Raw genomic sequence first — 22,822 nt, forward strand, 5'->3', positions numbered from 1 at the left:
CTGCAACTGGGCATAGTGAGTTGGGGAGATAAGACTCCAGGCATCTCTGGCTGGTGGGGTCTGCCTATAATCATCCCTTTGAGGATACAGGGAGTCAGCAAGGGACTTCTGGACCCCAAAAGGAGAACAAAAACAGTGGAAAATTGGCAAGTGGTTACATGTGTTTGATCGACCTAATCCCGCCGGCAGCCATAAGTACAAGCAGCAGTGAGACTGCAAACCGGAACGGTCTTACCTATGAACTATTTCAGTGTTTTTGGACTTGGCACTCAGTTGAACTGCCTTGGGGAGAGCTTGAGCAGAGATGCGGAGAACTTTGGGCATTGTCCAGGGCCCCAGACTGAGCTGCTGAGCCTGACGGACCTAATAGTGTTTGGAAGTGGGCCGCAGGGAGTCATTGTGAGGGAACTGCCCCTGCAAGCTCCGCCCTCAGGGTCACAGAGCAAGGATTGGGCGGGAGCTAGTAACCTAGTGACTGAGCAGCCTAAAGGTTGGGACTTGAGCTGCCTTACAGCCTTAACTCTCAGGGGCAGAGTGAGACTGGTTTTGGCACACTGGAGCCTCAGGCTGTTGCCCTGGGTAGAGTGCCATGGCGTCACAGCACATAGCAACCTCAAACTCCTGGACTGGCACCACCCGCACCTCCATAAGAGCTGCAGCGTGACCGCAGACCTGCGACCCACACCCACCAGGCCTCCGCATGCCCTGACCAGGAACTGTGCAACCCTGCATCCTCCCTCCTGTATCCTGCCTACCACCAGATGGGCCCACTTGTCTGGCCAGAGACTCTGGTAGCCACGTGTCCTCCAGACCCCTCCCTGCCTCTGTGCAGAGCACTTCTCCTGGCCAAAGGCTGCTGGAGCCTTTGGCTCTCTGTGCCAAAGTCAATAAGCGCCAGGCACTCTCAGAACCGTGCACAACACCTCCCACCCTGTTGCTGGATCCAGGTGTGTCACACTCCAGAGCTGCTTCCACATCCAGAACACCCTGGCTGGGGCAGCCCCAGAGGAACTACGCAGGGTCACTCCCTACAAAAATCCAGCAACAATAGAGTGATCCCGCTGGGGTCTAATCTCGGAGAGACACCTCCCCAACTCTGAGGATGGCCAGAGGCAATGGTGAAAAACAATCATGAAATGAAATCAACAGAAAAACTCTGGAAATATGAATAATCAGAGTAGATCAACTCCCCCAAAAAATCAATGGGGCAGACACAGCACAAGATCCCATGCACAAACAAATAGCTGAGGTGTCACAAATTGAATTAAGAATCTGGATAGCAAATAAGATCGAATTAGAATTCCAAGCAGTAACCCCCCAAAAAACCTCAAGAATTCAATGAATTCAAAGACCATATGACCAAAGATTTTGACACATTGAGACAAGAAGTTGCAGCCCTCAAAGATCTGAGAAACACAGAAGAATCCCTCAGCAACAGAATGCAGCAAGCAGAAGAAAGGATTTCTGACATTGAAGACAAAGCTTTTGAACACTCCCAAACTCTCAAAGAGGAAGAGAAATGGAGGGCAAAAACAGATCACTCTCTCAGAGAGCTCTGGGATAATTCAAAGAAAACCAATATTTGTTTTATAGGGATCCTCAAAAGCGACAAAGTGGCTTCAAATGGCACAGAGTCTCTTATCCATAAGATTATGAAGGAGAAATTTCCAGACAATTTTCAGAGATTCTGAAATTCAGATAGCAGACAGTTTCAGAACTCCAGCATGACTCAACCCAAATAAGACATCCCCCAGACACATCATAATTTCACTAAAGTTAATGTGAAAGAGAAAATCCTGAGAGCAGCCAGACAAAAGAAAACCATCACCTACAAGGGCAAGAATTTTAGAATAACTGCAGATCTCTCTGCTAAAACCTTTCAAGCTAGAAGAGGATGGTCATTGACTTTTAATCTCCTAAAACAAAATAACTTTCAACCCAGGATCCTGTACCCAGCTAAACTGAGCTTCATTTATGATGAAGAAATTAAATACTTCAATGACATTCACATGTTGAAGAAATTTGCAATAACTAAACCAGCTCTCCAGGATATTATCAGACCTATCCTCCATAAAGACCAGCGTAATCCTCCAGCACAACTGTAAACCCACCCAGAAAAGTTTGATCAAATTCCAACTTCCACAGTCGCAAAAGGATTAAAAATGTCCACTGGATTCTCGAAAGGCTTATCAATATTCTCAATTAATGTGAATGGTTTAAATTGTCCTCTAGAGAGGCACAGGTTGGCTGACTGGATACAAAAACTCAAGCCAAATATCTGCTGCATACAAGAATCGCATCCTACATTAAAAGACAAATATAGACTCAAGGTGAAGGGATGGTCATCTATACTCCAGGCAAATGGAAAGCAGAAAAAAGCAGGCATTGCAATCCTATTCACAGATATAATAGGCTTTAAACCAACCAAAATTATTAAGGATAAGGATGGACACTTCATATTTGTTAAAGGTAATACTCAGTATGACGAGATTTCAATTATTAATATTTATGCACCCAACCAGAACGCACCTCAATTTATAAGAGAAACTTTAACAGACATGAGGAACTTGATTTCCTCCAGTTCCATAGTAGTTGGAGATTTTAACACCTCTTTAGCAGTGCTGCATAGATCCTCCAAAAAGAAGCTAAGCAAAGAAATTTTAGATTTAAACTTAACCATTCTACATCTGGACTTAACAGATATCTACAGAACATTTCATCCCAATAAAACTGAATACACATTCTTCTTATCAGCCCACGGAACAGAGTCCAAAATCGACCACATCCTAGGCCACAAATCTAACCTCAGCAAATTTTAAAAAATAGAAATTATTCCTTGCATCTTCTCAGACCATCAGGGAATAAAAGTTGAACTCAATAACAACAGGAACCTGCATACCCATACAAAAACATGGAAACTAAACAACCTTATGCAGAAGGATAGATGGCGTATAGACGAGAATAAGAAGGAAATCACCAAATTTTTGGAACAAAACAACTATCAAGACATGAATTACCAGAACCTCTGGGGTAATGCAAAAGCAGTCCTAAGAGGGAAATATATAGCACTGCAAGCCTTCCTCAAGAAAACAGAAAGAGAGGAAGTTAATAACTTAATGGGACATCTCAAGCAACTGGAGAAAGAAGAACACTCCAACCCCAAACCCAGCAGAAGAAAAGAAATAACCAAAATCAGAGCACAATTAAATGAAATTGAAAACAAAAAAATTATACAACAGATCAATAAATCTAAAAGTTGGTTTTTTGAAAAGATCAATAAAATAGATAAACCTTTGGCCAACCTAACCAGGAAAAAAAAGAGTACAATCTCTAATGTCATCAATCAGAAATGGTAATGATCAAATAACAACAGACCCCTCAGAAATTCAAAAAATCCTTAATGAATACTACAAGAAACTCTACTCTCAGAAATGAAAATCTGAAAGAAATCGACCAATACCTGGAAGTATACCACCTACCAAGACTTAGCCAGAATGAAGTGGAACTGTTGAACAGGCCTATATCAAGTTCTGAAATATCATCAATTATACAAAATCTCCCTAAAAAGAAAAGCCCAGGACCATATGGCTTTACGTCAGAATTCTACCAAACCTTTAAAAAAGAACTAGTACCTATATTACTAAACCTCTTCCAAAATATAGAAAAAGAAGGAATATTACCCCAAACATTCTACAAAGCAAATATCACCTTGATCCCCAAACCAGGGAAAGACCCAACAAGAAAAGAAAATTATAGACCAATATCACTAATGAATATTGATGCTAAAATACTCAATAATATCCTAACAAATAGAATCCAACAACACATCAAAAAACTTATACACCATGACCAAGTGGGATTTATTCCAGGGTCTCAAGGCTGGTTCAATATACATAAATCTATAAATGTAATTCAGCACATAAACAAACTAAAAAATAAGGACCATATGATTCTTTCAATTGATGCAGAAAAAGCTTTTGATAATATCCAGCATCCCATCATGATCAGAACACTTAAGAGAACTGGTATAGAAGGGACATTTCTTAAACTGATAGAGGCCATCTACAGCAAACCCACAGCCAATATCGTATTGAATGGACTTAAATTGAAATCATTTCCACTTAGATCAGGAACCAGGCAAAGTTGCCCATTGTCTCCATTGCTCTTTAACATTGTAATGGAAGTTTTAGCCATTGCAATTAGGGAAGAAAAGGCGATCAAAGGTATCCACATAGGGTCAGAAGAGATCAAACTTTCACTCTTCGCAGATAATATGATCGTATATCTGGAAAACACTAGGGATTCTACTACAAAACTTTTGCAAGTGATCAAGGAATGCAGCAACATCTCAGGCTACAAAATCAACACCCATAAATCTGTAGCCTTTATATATACCAACAATAACCAAGCCGAAAAAAGACTCAAGGACTTTATTCCTTTCACAGTAGTGCCAAAGAAGATGAAATATTTGGGAGTATACTTAACAAAGGACGTGAAAGATCTCTACAAAGAGAACTATGAAACTTTAAGAAAAGAAATAGTTGAAGATGTTAACAAATGGAAAAACATACCATGCTCATGGCTGGGAAGAATCAACATTATTAAAATGTCTATACTACCCAAAGCAATATATAATTTTAATACAATCCCTATGAAAGCTCCATTGTCATATTTTAAAGATCTTGAAAAAATAATACTTCGTTTTATATGGAATCAGAAAAAACCTTGAATAGCCAAAACATTACTCAGCAATAAAAACACAGCAGGAGGAATCACACTACCAGACCTGAGACTGTACTATAAATTGATAGTGATCCAAACAGCATGGTACTGGCACAAAAACAGTGAAGTTGATGTCTGGAACAGAATAGAGAACCAAGAGATGAATCCAGCTACTTACCATTATTTGATCTTTGACAAACCAATTAAAAACATTCAGTGGGAACAAGATTCCCTATTAAACAAATGGTGCTGGGTGAACTGGCTGGCAACCTATAGAAGATTGAAACTGGACCCACACCTTTTACCACTAGCTAAGATAGACTCTCACTGGATAAAAGATTTAAACTTAAGACATGAAACTATAAAAATAGTTGAAGAAAGTGCAGGGAAAACTCTTCAAGGAATTGGCCTGGGTGAATATTTTATGAGGCGGGCTTCCCAGGCAATTGAAGCAGTATCAAAAATACACTTCTGGGACCTGATCAAACTGAAAAGCTTCTGCGCAGCCAAGAACATAGTAAGTAAAGGAAGCAGACAGCCCTCAGAATGAGAGAAAATATTTGCATGTTACACCTCCAATAAAGGTCTAATAACCAGAATGCACAGAGAACTCAAACGTATTAGCAAGAAAAGAACATGTGATCCCCTCTCAGGGTGGGCAAGGGACTTGAAGAGAAACTTCTCTAAAGAAGACAGACACACGATCTACAAAACATGAAAAAAAGCTCGTCATCCTTAGTCATCAGAGAAATGAAAATCAAAACTACTTTGAGATATCACCTAACCCCAGCAAGAGTGGCCCACATAACAAAATCCCAAAACCAGAGATGTTGGCGTGGATGTGGAGAAAAGGGCACACTTCTACACTGCTGGTGGGAATGCACACTAATACGTTCCTTCTGGAAGAACATTTGGAGAATACTTAGAGACCTAAAAATAGACCTGCCATTTGATCCTATAATTCCTTTACTAGGTTTATACCCAGAAGACCAAATATCACAATACAACAAAGACATCTGTACCAGAATTATGGCAGCCCAATTCATAATCGCTAAGTCATGGAAGAAGCCCAAGTGCCCATCGGCCCACGAATGGACTAGCAAATTGTGGTACATGTACACCATGGAATATTATGCAGCCTTAAAGAAAGATGGAGAGTTTACCTCTTTCATGTTTACACGGATGGAGCTGGAACATATTCTTCTTAGCAAAGTATCTCAGGAATGGAAGAAAAAGTATCCAATGTACTCAGCCCTACTATGAAGCTAAATTATAGCTTTCACATGAAGGCTATAACCCAACTATAGCACAAGGCGTTGAGGAAAGGGCCAAGGAAGGGGAAGGGAGGGGGGAAGTTAGGTAGAGGGAGGGTAATGAGTGGGGCCACACCTACCGTGTATCTTAGAATGGGTACAGGCAAAACTTACTAAAAGCCGAATACAAATGTCTACATACAATAACTAAGAAAATGCCATGAAGGCTACATTGAATAGTTTGATGAGAATATTTCAGATTGTATATGAAACCAGAACATTGTACCCCTTGATTGCACTAATGTACACAGCTATGATTTAATAATAATAAAAAAATTTTTTAGTACATTCTCTCAAATTTCAACTTAAAATCGCAAATCTAGTGTCAATTACCTTTTGTTTCATTTGAATATCTATCTATCTATCTATCTATCTATCTATCTATCTATCTATCTATCTATCTATTTAGAGACAGAGTCTCACTGCCACCTTGTGTAGAGTGTCATGGTATCAGAGCAGCAACCTCAAACTCCTTGGCTCAAGGGATCCTCTTGTCTCAGCCTCCCAGATAGCTGGGACTATAGGTGCCTGCCTCAATGCTCAGATAGTTTTTCAATTTTTAGTAGACATGGAGACTTGCTCTTGCTCTTGCTTAGGCTGGTCTCAAACTCCCACATTCAAGCAATCCACCTAACTTGGCCTCACAACAGGCCAGGATTACAAGTATGAGGCACCATGCCTGGCTTGTTTGAATATCCTTTTAAGGTTGGAATCGCAGGGTTTAGCTTGCAAATTCTCTAAAATTTCAAACTCTCTTTAACATTATCCACTAGTTATATAACAAACATACAGATTATTCTTAATTCAGCACAAAATGATTTAAACTATGGGTTTGTTAAGAAGGACAATTAATTAGATAGCCTTGGAGTGAGGGGTGGGAGTAATCATGATGGGAAGAGAGCACAAGAGGGGCTCCTGCAGTCCTGACAACTCTCCATTGTTTTAATCTGCAAGATCATTACATGGTGGGTTCAGTTTGAGAAAAGGTATCAATCTATGTATTTAGATTTGTTACTTGGTATGTTACACTACAATAAAAAGTTTTTCTATAAAATAAAATAAACTATGGGTTTGATTTTCTCTTCATCTGAATAATATAACAAATTGAACACAACAAGGCTATGCACATGTATCAAACGCCAGACTCACAAAACTGATAATGTAAATTCTTTTCAAATATCAATGGAACACTGGCAAAAATTGACTTTATAGAAATCCATACACACACACAAAGAAACCTCAATAAGTTCTACAAAGTAGACCTGAACAGGCCATGTATATAACCAAAACATAATAAAATTCAAAATGAATAATAAAGAAGAAAAAATCCATTGATTTGGAAATTTAAAAATACTTTCCTAAAAAAAACATTTTTAACAAATTAAACACAATCCAATCTGTAATGAAATATTATAATATTTTAAACAGCAACACTTGATACTAACATGTAATCACTGGCGATATTCCTCACTGAATCACCTTGCTGCTTCCGTCTACCTTTTGATTCATCGTCTTTATTCATAAGCTCTTTAGTATCTGACTCACTATTTTTTTCTCCATCACTTGTTCTCATCATTCTTAGTAATTAAATTCATATAGATAATTAATCTAATGCTCTGGAGGTTCAAGTTCTTGACTTCCTTAATTGCAATTATGGCTTCTTCCACAGCCAAAAAAAGAATATACTGCATTGGAAATACATTACCCAAATATCCTCATAGCACTATATGATTTATTCCATAACTACTCTACTAATATATAGTTTAAATAGGTCCACAAGGTTGGACAACTCTATAATCTGTTTAATTATTTTATTTTAACACTGGCTGCTGGAAGCTAGTATTCCTTTAATATCAGAATAAAATTAAATACTGAAACATAACTGGAAAGACTCTTAACTATTGTTTTTTTCTTTTTGAGACAGTCTCACTATGTCACCCACAGTAGAGTGCCATGGCATCACAGCTCACAGAAACCTCAAACTCTTGGGCTTAAGTGATTCTCTTGCCTCAGCCTCCCAAGTAGCTGGGACTTACAGGTGCCCGTCACAACACCCAGCTATTTTTTGTTGCAGTTGTTTAGCTGGCCCAGTCTGGGTTTGAACCCACCACCCTCCGTGTATGTGGCTGGTACCATAACAACTGTGCTACGGGCGCTGAGCCAAGACTCTTAACTATTTTAAAACAAAGATATTTAAAACCCCATATGCAAGAATCTGATTTCTAGTATCACAATGAAACTGCTCCTAAACTCAAACTTTCTCAGCTGGTATCATGTCTACTATGCTGTACACATGGTTACTATTATTATATAGTTATTGGCTGATTGGTGTAATTTATTTCAAGAGTATTTGCACGAACATTTATTCAACTCCTCAAAAAGTGTCTAGGAAAGACAGTGATGACATATTAATAAAGACATACAAGATCCCATCTACCTAACAAGGCAATAATATCCAGTTGGAGAGAGAAAACTAACAAAGATGATAGGAAAAGAGAATAAGTAACTGATTTGTGGTATAATTTGACTCTAAATATATGGGAGTATTATATGGAGATCATTTTAAAGTGCACATATATCTACTATCCTACTGTGAATTGTCTAATAAGGTTTACTTTTCTTATTTAAGAAGAGAAGTCTGGTTATAAACAGGTAGAGCAGGGCTGGTACAGTAGCTCCCTGATGCCATGATGTACCTATCCCTGGTTCCTTCCCACTTTCCACTTTACCATCTTTAGCATTAGGCTTTCATTCCTTTGTTCATTTTATAAACACAGGATGACTTCTCCATTTGCAACTTCCGGGTCAGGCTACAGAAAAACATGAAGGAAGCTCCCATGGGGAGAAGTACTTGCATGTCTGTATCAGGAAAGCAATTCCTAGAAATTCATTTATGTTTTTTAATGGCCAGAATAGTAATACCATTGCTCAAAAAAACAAAAACAGCTGCCCAGAATAACATTGAGATTTTAAAATAAAAAAGAAAGGGGGGTAGGATGTCAAGTAAACGACCATTTGTGTCTACAGTATTGAGAGTTGAGAGAAAGGAGAAAATTCTTGGCAAGCATTACTGGAAAAGGTTTCCTGGAGGAAGTGAAATAAGAGCTAGAGCTTAAACGATGGCAGGAGGTAGATATCCAGACGAGGATAGAGTTTTTCAGTGGTATAATCAGCATGAACAGACGTGTGTTTGAATGATTTACTTGACATATTCAGAGAGCAGATTAAAGTGGGGAGTGTGCCGGTAGGCGATGAGAGAAGACTGAACTGGTGGAGGAAGTTCAAATCATGGACCTCTTTGGCAGAAGAATTTGGACTTGACATGGAGCACATTAGGGATCTGCTGGAAGCTTCAAGGGGGAAAAAATGATTTAACTAATAGTTTAAGAAAGCTTACTGTGGTTGCAGAATGTGATATAGATAAAAACAGAAAGAGATCGGATCTATTTTCTTATGAAGTTGATGAGTAACAAGTGCTTTCACTGCAGTGAGATGGTTGTTGCCCAACAGAAGGTCTCAGAGTTACACTAACACAGTGTTTCCTGACTAATGTTCTCAAACTGGCAACTCTCCATGATGCGTTCTCTGACCCTCCCAGAAAATGTGCTATCCATTCTTAGGCTTCACTATCAGAACAATGCTGTGGCTATATCTTTCAACATATAAGAAATACTCTACTTTGGATTCAGTCAATTGAACTTTCAAAGGGAAATGTGTAAATGGGTTGTTGTTTTTTTAAAGCAGGCCATTTTATTTTGGTCAACATGTTTAAAGCTAAGTGTTGATGGCATCCATGTGTGGAGAAGTGTGTGAAGACTAATTTTTATGCCAGAGTCCTTTTCAGACACTGTACATTCAGAGTTTGGTTAAATGGCTTGTCTGACTCACTCTCCACTCCTTTACCCATCCCTCCACTCCCTATCCCTGGGGCAACTCGAATTTCGGCTGCAGGCTGGAGTTTAGTCCCACCCCCAGTTTGGGGACCAATCTTCCTTCCTTCTATTAGAGGAGAAATTCCAAAACCATAATCAAGTAGCTCAGTGACTCAGTAACCCAGCATGAAGTCAGAATTGCGTCTGGACAGGGTTAATCCTTGAATCCCTTTCTGGTAATTAGGCTCTCATCATGTGTTTTTCCTTATTGAACACCCTATTGTGACGTCTGACCCGATGTCCTCTTCCTCCAGAGAAGAAGTCCTGCCTGGGTGCTGCTGGTCTTCCTCAAAGCCAATGTTTTATTCCCGAGTCCCAATCACATACAGCCTCTGCTGAGCCTTCCTGATGCTTCCTGTCTTCTTGTTGACATTTCTAGCTATTGCTCATTACCAAATTCCCCGGAGCTCAAATGCCAATATTTATGTCCTATTTTGTACTGCTTGGCCTCGTCTGGTCTCCTGACTCAAGCACATTCAGCCTTGTACTTTATTTTTATAAACGTTCATATCTCAGGACCAGTTTATCAGCCTTTTGTATGTGGAAGGATATTTTTCCCCCAAAATATTAACACATTCTTATTCTTTTTTTTTCCCTTTCTACTACCATATTAAGCTAGTTAGCATGCCCTTAGACTTTACTTGATCCAGAGAACTTTGCTGAGAGGAAGAAAGAAGCAGCTTGAAGAAGATGGCTCTCCTGTGGTTTTGGAAAACCTTAGTGGAGAGTTTGTATTAAATATCTTAAGTGGGTGGAAAGAAGAAATGTCATCTATGGAAAGTAAGAGGGGTGGGGACCCAGGCCTGTGGCAGGGGAGTGACCCTGGGGCTTGACAAGACCAGAGTGGCCAGATGAATGGATTGCCAAGAAGCCTAGGCATCCCACACCCCAAGAGGGCACCAAAGGGGCACATCCACAGAATCTGGAGGGTGCAGTCCAGCTGAGGCAAAGATATTTCAGCAGTGAGCAACGTAGACTGGTGATGGGAGGGTAGCAATAGAAATGAGACTGATCCACCCTCCAGCCTACTGAGGTCCGGGCTCAAAGAGGGATTCAGCTTGATCTTTTTAATAATTCTAGAGAACATATAAACAAAACATGCACTCTGCCTTTGAGGAATTTTAAGATACATAGTGATAATAAGACAAGAAATAATACAGAACTCATTCATTCCCATGAAAACAGCACCAAGCCATCCATGAGGGATCCACTCCTATGACCTGTACACCTCCCATTATACCCCACCTTTAATATGAGGGATAAAATTCCAACAGGAGATTTAGAGACCTGTTCACTAATAAATAAAGTCCAAACTTGGCCCCCTCCTCAAACTACCTCTGCAGCCTCCTATTCCATATCTCTGTATGTGTAACTCCAGACAGTCTAAAATAGAGTCGACATCCTTTATCCAAAGCTCTAGGGCCAATCAGTAATGGGTATTCGGGGAGTCTGCTGAGAAGTCTGGAGCTGAAAACTATAATCTATGCCCCAAAACATACAAATATGCATATTTGCAGAAGTGGAATAAGTAAAAACTATGTAAGTAACCTTAGGTCATGTCAGGTACTATCATCAAATAATTTACAAAACAGCCTTTTGGTTTTCAGTATAAGAAGATGGATAAGAACTTTGGACGTGTGCTCTTTATCCCCCACTTCTGCCTTCTCCACTTGTATACCTTTGTTTAAGCTACCCCATACTCCTACAATAAAATCCTCCAACCACCTTAAAAAAAAAAGACATTATCAATATATTATTAGTAGCTGTAAAATATATAACATAACAGAGCATACTATAATATTTGTGCCATTAAAGAAGTTAAAAAAATAATTCCGACTTTACCTAACAATTGCAATCAGTGTAACCTGGCTTATTGTACCCTCAATGAATCCCCAACAATAAAAAAAAAAAAAAAAAAAAATAATTCCCTCTGAGTGATCACGAACATCTTCATACAGAACTAAAACTGGTAAAACTCAACATAGAAAAAAAAAAAACACCTCAAGCTGGGAAAGAACAAAAACATGTAAGTAACATTCAATGGGAAGTCCACTTGGCTGGAACTTGTCATTGCCTAAAATGTCTTGGGAGGTGATGAAATGAAAGATGAAACAGGACTTCTTGATGCTCTGAACAGTGTACCCAAAGTGGCCGAAGAACTGTGTCAGCGATGCAGGAGACCACTTCACACTGTACTGTGTGAAGAATTCGCTAGGATGTTAATGCAAACTAACCATCTTGTATCCCACTTACAACACATGGTAGAACCAATCAACCTAAACTAAGATGGGCAAGAGCTAACCCGTGAGATCCTCAATTTGACCTGTGAGAGTTAGACTTCAATATAGGAGTCAAAAGGGAGGAGGTCAAAATGTACAAAAGGAAGAAGTCATGTGCAGACAAAAAATTAACCAACAAATCAGATTTCATTGTAAAGTTTTCACAGGAAGAATGATCTCAAAAAAAAAAATAGGAAAATAAGAATGAAAATGGAAATACTAGAAATGTTTCACTATACAGAAAATTGATCAGGAGTTAATTGATTTGGTACAATTCACTCCAGAAAAAAAAAAATTCTCAGCAAAAAATGCAGGCTTGTTTAATTATTATGATTGAATTCTACATACCATCACTGCATTGGTAGAATAAACACACTGCCATAGGGGATGGCCTTTTGTTTTATTTGCTGCTGAATCATCAGACCCAGTACAGGTCTCAGACTCTTTTTCCACTTTATTTCACTTCGTCTATTCATCAGTTATTTACTGAGTACTCATTGGGTAGCGAGTCTTTGGTAGATATCACAGACAGAGCCATGAACAAAAGCTACAAACAGCCCTTACCTTCACCAAGATCTTACAGCATCTCAGGATTTCACTGGGAAATTTGTACTTTGCAGAGCGTTAGGAGCTCTGGCTTGGGACCTGCTTTTCCGCCTACAGACGTCCACAAGAATTCTGAAAGCACTGCATGTTCCTCTAGGTCTCAACTTATTAAAGCTGAAACCACCTTCTCCAACTCAAGTATTATAACGAGCAATGTAGAACAAGGTTTCATAATGAATTAATCTGGTCTTTTCCAAATTCTCCCCTTTTTTTCAGCATTTTCATCACTTTTTTTTTTTTTCACTCTGGAAGTATCACTGTGTATCAAATTATTCTGATGCCCAACTTAGTAAAAGCTTGAAAAAGGATTTCACTTATCACAGCTAAATTAGCATTCAAGTGTTCAGCCCAGCCCCACCAAGAATGTACATTAATTACCTCCTCACATTAAAAAATCATAATCCTGACTACTTATAACTTTGTATTTTGCCATTTAAAGGCAATTATATTATTTTAATGATTTAAATCAAGGCAATGCTTCATCTTCCCATATATTTATCAAAAATGTTCCTTTCTTTCTGTCTACTGAAACAGGGTTTCTAGACCTTAGGTATGATAAAGTCTTTCTCTTCACACCCTCGGGGAAGTTATGAAAAGAAACATCCGGGGCCACTGCTGACAAGTGCTGTGCCATGTGACTGTGACACACAAGAGAAAATGTCATGGGGTTTGGGTTCCTTGTGGAACATCAAACTGAAAACAGATTTAAGTTTGACTAAAAATACCCCCTGACCATTTTAGCATGGAACACACTGAGCATGCTCTGATGTCTCCAGCCAGGATTGTGAAGGAGCCTTGGGGTAGAGAGAGCAGAGTAGGTTATGACACCACCTTGGTCTTCCCAGATGTGGGTCACCATTCTCTTCCTCACTCTCTCAGACCTTTGCTCCCATTCCCACCATCATCCACTGTTTCCCTCAACCCCAGCTCATCCACTTAACATGCATTCACTGAGCACCTACTCCAATAAGGGTGTTTGTCTTTGAAAGGAAGATACACCTCTTGTGTTCACCTCATCATGGGCATGTTGCCGGGGTGTATGAGGGGAGTGCAGGTGTGATTGAGCTCAGGGCAGACCTGTGAGACAGCCTGGGACCTCTGCATTTACCCACCATCGCGCATCATGACAGCACTTAAAGGTTCACAAGAATAGCAGAGCAAGTGGACAAACCAACCCTTTTCTATTCCCCTTAATAAGTTACCACATCACAGTGCTTTGGGGGGCCAGACCATGCCTTTTATTAATCTCATTACTGAGACTCAATCCCTTCAGAGGAAGGCCTAAATCCCACCCCAGTTCTAACATAACAGAATTCTCAGAAGCAAAAACTTTTCAGGGAAAGGGTAATAAATCAAGACACAGAAGTTCCTCCCTGAATCTTTTCTACCAAATGTCATGTTTTCCAGGCAAATAGCAGCAGGCAGAAAAAAATAAGTGAGTTCAGGTTTCCCTGTGATGTGATTACCACCTTGGGGAAGGGAGAAAAGGGGAGATGGAGAGAAAATTTGACCCTACCTTAGATTTTTTTTTTTTTGAATGCTGGCATTTTGGCAGACTATCTACAAGTGCTTTCTGAATGCAAAGTCCACTGTAGAACCCAGCCAGAAACAGAGACCTCCGGTGCCTTGAGATAAGCCACTGTTTCTCTTGCTCTGCTTTTCAATAGTGTCAGGTGAACAGAGCCTTGTGCTGCAACCTTAGAACTGGGAGAACAGCGGCTGCAAGGCAACCAAACACCGCTGCCATCACAGCCCGCACTGCCAGGCGGGGGAGGAGAAGGCCCGGCTTTCTTCTCTTTAGAGACAGATCTTGCTGCTTCACTCCTTTACTTAACCTTTCCTTTTCTGCTGTGTGCTCTGCTCTGGCTTATCAGCCAGTGGGACAAAGTGGCCGAGCTCATGCCACACCTTTGCCTGGGCAATTGTACCCATGGGGATTTTCAAGGCCGGAGAGTGTGACTTCTACATCCTCCATCCTGCATTTATACTTTGCGAAATGTTGGGAGCTCTGGCTTGAAGACAACAAACCAGACTTGGACTTTGCCTGCCTATGTGTTCCTGGGAAATGTACTCAGCCTCTCTAAACCTCAGTTTCCTCATCTGTAAAATGAAGAACATTATACCTGCCCCTCAGTGCCTTGATGACTGAGAGAATACATAAAATACTTAGAGTAGGGTCCAACTTGCGTAAACCACTTAAATAACAGGAGGGACATAGCAGGTGTACAAAACCACAGATTTTATTTTACCTGGAAGGAACCTGAAATGCTGTTATTGCATTTTGGTAATGCTCCCTTGTTAATTTGGCTCTCTCACTGATCCATTAGGATTCAACCCAAACCTCTCTGCTTCTGGAGGTCTTGCCCAACTTCATATAGAGTTCTATGCTTCGTGCTCTAGGTTTTCAAAACAAATCGTTTGCGTGTCTAGGCTGCAGCAACTCCTGCACTTTTGAATGTAGGGATTTCCTTGTCCTTCAGCCCTACCCTGTTGTACCCCAGCCACTGAGATGCCCAAGGAGACATTGCTTAGTGGAACGGTTCCAGGCACACACTTCTAAAGCCAAACTACCTGGGACCAAATGCTGTTCTCCTTTTGTCAGTGAACTGTATTCTCAATATTCTCTCTGAAACTGGGAGTGAAAATAGCACTCCCAGTAAGGCCTCTCAAGGTCAGCTTAATAGACTACCCGGCAAACAGTAGTCACTATAGAAGGGTTCGCTTTTATTATTCTTCTCCATTGCCTAGTCTGGGGGAATAGCAGGTGCTTGACACATGGGGACTGAAGGAACCAATGCAGATTGCAAGGAGAGTGAGCCATGCCCTTCACTCAGGGACCACAAGTCACTTAACGGTTGGAGACTGACTAAACTGGTATCCTTGAGAATTGAGAGCAGGATCTCAAAGAGATAGTTCATTACTGCATTATTCACAATAGCCAATAAACAAAATGTGGTTTATACATATAATGGAACATTATTCAGCTTTAACGAAAGGGGGTGGGGAATCTTGTCATTTGCTATAGCATGATGAACCTTAAAGACATTATGCTAAGTGAAACAAGCCAATCACAAAAAACCACACTCTGCATGATGGCACTTACGTGAAGGACCTACAGTAATCAAATTCACAGCTTCAGTGAGGAGAATGGTGGTTGCCAGGAGCTGTGGGTCAATGTTATAAAGTTACGGTCATAAGAGTTCTAGAGATCTTCTCTTGAGCAATGTGCATACAGTTAACTATCCTGTAATGTATACTTAAAAACTTTTAAAAGGATAAATCTGTTATGCATTGTTAATCACAATTTTTTATAATGCAGATTTAGGCTGGGTGCAGTGGCTCACACCTGTAACCCTAGCTAGCTCTCTGGGAAGCTGAAGTGAGAGGATCTCTTGAGCTCAGGAGTTTGAGACCACCCTCAGCAATAACAAGACCTTGTCTCTACCAAAAAATAGAAAAATTATCTGAGCATTGTGGTGGGCACCTGCAGTTCCAGCTTCTCACAAGGCTGAGGCAGGAGGATCACCTGAGCCCAGGAGTTTGAGGTTGTTGTGAGCTAGGATGACCCCACAGCACTCTAGCCGGGGCAACAGAATGAAACTGTCTCAAAAAAAAAAACACCAAACAACAAAATCAGGTGCATCAAGCTCAAAACCTCAAGCACATTCCTACCCCTCCCACCTCTGAACTGCTGTTCTGCACGGGGCAATCGGTTCTTAGTTGAAACTGATACCGAGTCACAGTTCCTTTTTTATGACATTTATCTATGTTACTACGCTGGCATGAAGGTGTTTATTTCTACTGAGCACCCACTAAGATCCTTTGAGAGTCCTGAGGCATTCAGTCTGGAGGAAAGCATAGAGCATGAGTGATGTTTAAAGTCTGAGTTTTACAGCTTCAGTAATTTGCTTCTCAAACACGACGCCTACCAGACAGAAGCCCATTTATTTGTCTTCATAGCACTTATCTCCACTGGCATTTTATATTCATTGTTATTACTCTTCTGTCTGCTAATGGAACTTAATTCCTGAGAGCACAGGTTTGATTGTGTTCACTGCTATATCCCAACACCTAGAGGAGTTTCCAGCACATAGTAGGTGCTCAACTAACAATTCTTGAATGGATGAATAAGCTCCCTGTTAGAGGAGAGACAGGAAAAAAGAAAGATTGCCCTTAGCTTAGCTTTCAAGTTAAAGGTGCTTATGTTGAATATAAAATTACATCTGGAAGAATAGAATTCCTTAATCTCTGTGTGTTGCATTATTACGTGTCTTCAGGTCAGTGGATGCAGGCCTTAGTGTGGCTCTGCACCATAGAAAATGTGAATTTATGGTATCTAGTTATAATTCTTTAACTAGGTATGTCCAGAGCACACCAAACTTTATAGATTTCTTAACTACCAGGCAATTCCAGGAATTGAACTTAGTGACGAGAACTCATTAGACACAGGGAGAGATGGTGAGCAGATCACTCAGGTGAGACCAAGAAGATGGCATGATTCCATCCTGAGCCATTTTAACACGCTCTCAGTGTTAACCTCACTCGAAAGAGAGCTGTTTGAATCACACAGACTTAGAGATATTACCCAGAAATTCATTTAATCAGCCTTCAAAATTGAGTTCTCAACTGAGTAACTCTTCCCCTTTCTTTTCAAAGACATCTTTCCATCAAAGATGTCTGCCAGCTTTGTTAAGCTCAGGATCAGCCAGCTGCATAAGGCTCAGGGTCCTCGGGTTGCAGGGTCACTCTTCATGTATCCTGATGCCATCTTTACATGGTTATTAAGATGATAAGCCACAGTTTTCTCATTCTGACCTGTGGAGATCCTGAGTCTATAACCATCAAGAAGTTCTATTATTCCAGGTGTGGTGTCTCAGGCCTATAATCCTAGCACTCTGGGAGGCCATGGCAGGTGGATCACCTGAGCTCAGGAGTTCAAAACCAGCCTGAGAAAGAGTGAGACCCCATCTCTAAAAAAACAGCTGGTGTTGCATGGTGGGCACCTGCAGTCCCAGCTAGAGGGAGGCTGAGGCAAGAGGATCTTTTGAGCCCAAGAGTTTGAGGTTGCTGTGAGTGATGACACCAGACCACTCTACCCAGAGTGACAGGGTGAGACTGTCTCAAAACAAACAAAAAAAAAGAAAAAAAAGTTCTATTCAAACTGAAGCTTCAGTTTCTTTGAGCCAGAATTTTTTTCTTTTTTTAATGCCAGGCTAATGTGAGGGTACAAACAACCACGTCACAATATTTGAATTCGTTAGGCAGAGTTTCTCTTGTAGTTATGTCCTACACCCAAAAAGAGCCAGGAATTTAATTTTTACCATCCAATGTCTTTTCTCTGTAACCAACAGAAAATTATTTTATATGCTTTCTTTGGGTTTCCCTATGGAATACTGACAGCTCTTTCCAGAATGATAATTGGATAAGCTATCAAAAGTTTCAGAGAGACCTGTAGTTATGAATCTACTAGTTTCAACCTAGTATTGAGTGGGGGATGGTTGATTTTCCATTCTTGTGATACTTTTAGAAGAATGTTCTCCAAATCCTTTCAGGTTTTTATGAAAGATAAAAGTTCCATCTTTTTATACTATTCCATGCTATATATACACCAGAATTTATTAATCCATTCATGGTTTGATGGGCTCTTGGGTATATGGCACAATTCCTGGGTGAGAGACACAGCTACAATTTGAACTTTACAAATGCAAACAGTATAACCTAATCATACGGACCCTCATATTAATCTGAAATTTAAAAAAAAAAAGCTTCAGAGGGAGAAGATACCAATGCCATTTTCTCTTTATTTTTCTTTAATATGATCCCAGGAAGAAGTTTGGGAGATACTTACTTCGGTTTATAATCCTCCCACATCAACAAACAGTACCAAAACTGTCACTGGCTGACTTAGCACAGAATTTCAAAACCAAAAGAAACTCCTAATTGGAGCTTATTGACTCACCGCAAGAGTCCCTGCATTTTTTCCTGTTGTGTAACCCAGCCTTCCTTCCACCTTCCCTCCCAGAGATCATTCCATAGGGAAGGATCATTTCCCTTTTCCTGCCCCAAGCAAGTGCCCTATGTGTGCATCTGTAGTTTATAAGATTCCTCAGTCAGATTGGACATGGCACGTAAAGACTTCAGAGGGATCTGAGCGGGAGACAAGGATCTGAGACTGTGCACTCTCTGCCAGCCTCACTCCCAATCACGGAGTGTGGCTCAAGGAGAGCTAAGACCAGTGAGCATTACAAAGAGTGAGCACTTGTGTATAAATAAAATCCACATTAAAAGCAAAATCATTTGTGGTGTTCAAGGGGAAATGGAGTGAAAAAGGCCAGCAGGATGCTGCCAGCCAATATGAGGGAAAAAGGAAAAGGCTTCAGTCTCAGTGAGTGGGCAGATCCATTGAACAGCCGCATATGCTCATGCGATGCGATGCTCATGACAAGGATAGAGTAACAATGGCTACTATTGACTAAGCACCTGCCATGCCTCACTGTGGCGAGGTCTTTCCACACATTAACTCACGCAGCACAATCCCTTTTAATCCATTTCTCAGATGAGGCCCCAAGAAGTAGGAAGGGTAATAGCTTGAATGTGATCATGTAGCTACTAAGAGGAGCTGGATTTCAGCTCCGGTCTGCCTGACTCCCATTTCGCTGTCCGCATCCTTCTCTGTGGGGGCTGCTGTACCTGGAGTGGTACAGGTGGAGTGGACTCTGGGTGGAGTGTCCAAGTTCTGACCTGTGCCCTCCTTCCCAGCCATCTGCCTGTCAAGCTAATGCACGGGGAAAGGAAGATGAAGTGAGGAGGTGATTCCTGCTTCACTCCTCTCCCAGGAACAGCTCTGCTTTATTCCTAGAAATAGGGCAGATGGCCGTCTGCTATGGGATTACAAGTAGGAAAGAGAAGTCCAGAGATGGCCATTTGCCACCACCCCACCACCCCCGTACATATATCCACCCCTGTCTTTTCTGCCTGCAGGGTGCTGGCCCAGACTTGGTCTCCACGACTTTATTTCCTGTCTCAGAGCTCAATGTGTCAGTCAGTACATTTTCTGTTTCCAATAGCACTGCCTTCCCGTGCACTTTGCCTCCTTCAGCTCCAACGTGGAGAGCATCTGAGAGGGAGCCAGTCAGCCCCAGGCCCATGGCTTCCTTGGCGGCAGCTCCAAAGAACACAGATATTCCCATTTTTCTTTTTGGTAGAACCGATGGATGAATGCCCTAACAAGAACAGGAATGTGACCAAGAGAGTCTGAGAAGAAAGGGGCGAAGAACCAAACAAGAACCCAGATCAGCCGGACACAGTGGTTCGCACCTGTGGTCCCAGCCCCTCAAGAGGTTGAGGGGGAGGTTTGCTTCAAAGAAAACCCCATGGAGCGCACACTCTATGCTGCCGGGGTGGTTTCTGCTTTAGACTCCCCCAGACAAGAGTCCTGTCACCTGTGTTCTCAGGGCTTGCTACCACTTTGCCACATATTATTTTAGTTTTCTCTGCTGGTAGCAAAAACTACTTCTCTTCCCCACAGTTACCTATAAAAATGATGACGATGATGATGATAACAATTACCAGGTATACAAGACCCCATGTTAAACACTTTATGGGATGATAATTACGATCGATGATAATCACCTGTTTAGTTTATCAGTAATGTCCTAAGTGACAGACAGACTAGCTCACACATCTGTATGTGATTTGACATAGTAATCCTTACTGCAAAACTATGAAGTACCATTATCCCATTTTACAAAGGAGGAAACCAAAGAGCAAAGTCTTTAAGTGACTTGCCCAAGGTCAGAACTCTAAAAGGTGGGTATTTAACCTCCAGAAAAATAAATTTCAGAGGGGCCAAGTAACCTGCTCAAGGTCACATAATGAAAAAGTGGTCAAATTTAGTCCCGAATCAAATCTTCAGGACCACAAGGTATATAATACTGCTAGTTACTGTGTTTGATTCACTCTCTCACTCTGTCTACACACACACACACACACACACACACACCACAGAAACCAGAAATTTCTGTCCAAGAATCTGGGACTCTTGGATATTAAGACAGCATTTGTTCATGCCTCCAAATATTTCATACCTTGATATACACAGAAAAGCATTACATTTAAAGGTGACTTAGCACACATGGGGAAGGCAGTCTGAGTCCCCTTTTGACCCTGCCCTGCCTCCTGTGAGCTGAAAGGATCCACATTTGGTACATCTGAAATCCACCCAGTTTGGGAACTCCTGCCTTAAGGAAACATTCTAGGCGTGTAAGCAAAAAGTGAGCCCACCCTCCCTCCCCTTTATCCTTCTCCCATTTCTCTGCTCCTTCACTTGCCCTGAACTTCATGATCCCCAGGAATAAGAAGTTATGTATTCAATAAAGCCAGGTTCACTACTAAAAACAAACAAATATGACCCACCACCTGAAAGATTCCTGTTTCTATTTTCCTTTTTCTTTCTTTTTTCTTCCAGGAAAGCAGAATGATAACTTAAAATGGGAGCATGAAGATGTCCTAGGCATATTGTAAACACCATTTGCCTAAATGACTGCCAAGCTGCAGAATCTACCCCTTCCACCATGAACAGGAACTACCCGTCTTGCAGCCCTCCACTCAAAGCCTCCCTACTGGATGTGCAGCGGACAGGTGACAGTCCTGGGCTTCCCTCTGAAACAAAGTAGAGTGAACAGCCCCACTTGGGGCATTTTTTTTTTTTTCCTTTTTGCCAGAACAGGATAAACATTGGAATACAAGTCATCAGGAGAAGGCGTGCCTGCAGAGGGCACATCCTGTGACTGGCAGCCAGTCCTCTCTGGCTTTCAGTTTTGTCTTTCTCAAATTCTAATTAACTTGGAAATGCAGGAGAGGAGTTCTGCTCCATTCCTGTCTTATGTAAGGCCAGACTGCCCAAGGGCACATGATCTGTAGCGTTTCCCGGAGCCCAGACAGGGAGTCAGTGGGGCCGTTCCCAGAGTTTCCTTTATGCGGAGAAAGAAAAGGGAACAACTGTCAGCCTTCTCTGCCTTCTCCCCTCGGAGGCAGAGAATGCTCCGTAGGCTCCGTCGCCCCTAATGCCAGATGCAATGCACGTGTGCTGTCAAACCAGGATTAGTTTGTTATTTCTCCTTTAAGTAGGTTAAGCTTTTTTAAGCGGCGGTAATTAAGATTACCACTAGACAATAAATGAAAGAAATCATGGGGCTTAATGAGGATACTGTAGTTACCCTAGAATGGAAAGGATAACAAATTTGCTGTTATTAGTATGAGAAAAGAAAAAGAAACATGATGCTGGAATAAAAGATATGCAGATAAACAGCTTCATCCACCAGACCCTTGTAGAGCTAGCAGCACACCTGACCACCGATGTAAATCTACCCTCCCACTGGGAACTAGCTTTAAAAAAGAGTTTTCTCCCCGTGTCTCCCCACTCCTCTATAAATTCTCCATGGTTACTAATTTCAAAATACCGAAAACATATCCTTATCCTCAAAGACCAAGGCGGTGATGATGTTAGCATGCATACTTTCTAATCACAGGTTCTAGGTATCTCCCATAAAGAACTTAGTGGAGAATAGGAGAAGAAATGAGAACAATCAGAAAGCTGGTCCAAACCCTCGCTTGGTCGATTCTATCTGCAAACTGTCCTTCCCAACTGTCTTCCGCTGCTGGTGCTTCCAGTAGCTGTCTGCGTCTCTCTCCTGAAGAAATCGAGAGACACTAGGCCAGGCTCTTACTTCTTATTGCTCCTCCCCTCTGCACCATTCTTCACACAGCTGCTAGGTAATAGCGCTAAGAGACACAGAAATTCCTTCCTAGAGACACAAAAATTCCACCTTGAGGAGTATCTCCTGTAAGTAATATTTGCATGCTTTCCAAGAGAAAAATATTCAACTGTTTTTTTATTGACTACAACATTGGTAAACTGGCTCAATAAACCAAGAGTCAGCTATATAATTTGAAAACAAGCAGCCATGCA

The sequence above is a fragment of the Nycticebus coucang genome, chromosome 13 (genome assembly GCF_027406575.1).
Source record: "Nycticebus coucang isolate mNycCou1 chromosome 13, mNycCou1.pri, whole genome shotgun sequence".
Taxonomy (NCBI): Eukaryota; Metazoa; Chordata; class Mammalia; order Primates; family Lorisidae; genus Nycticebus; species Nycticebus coucang.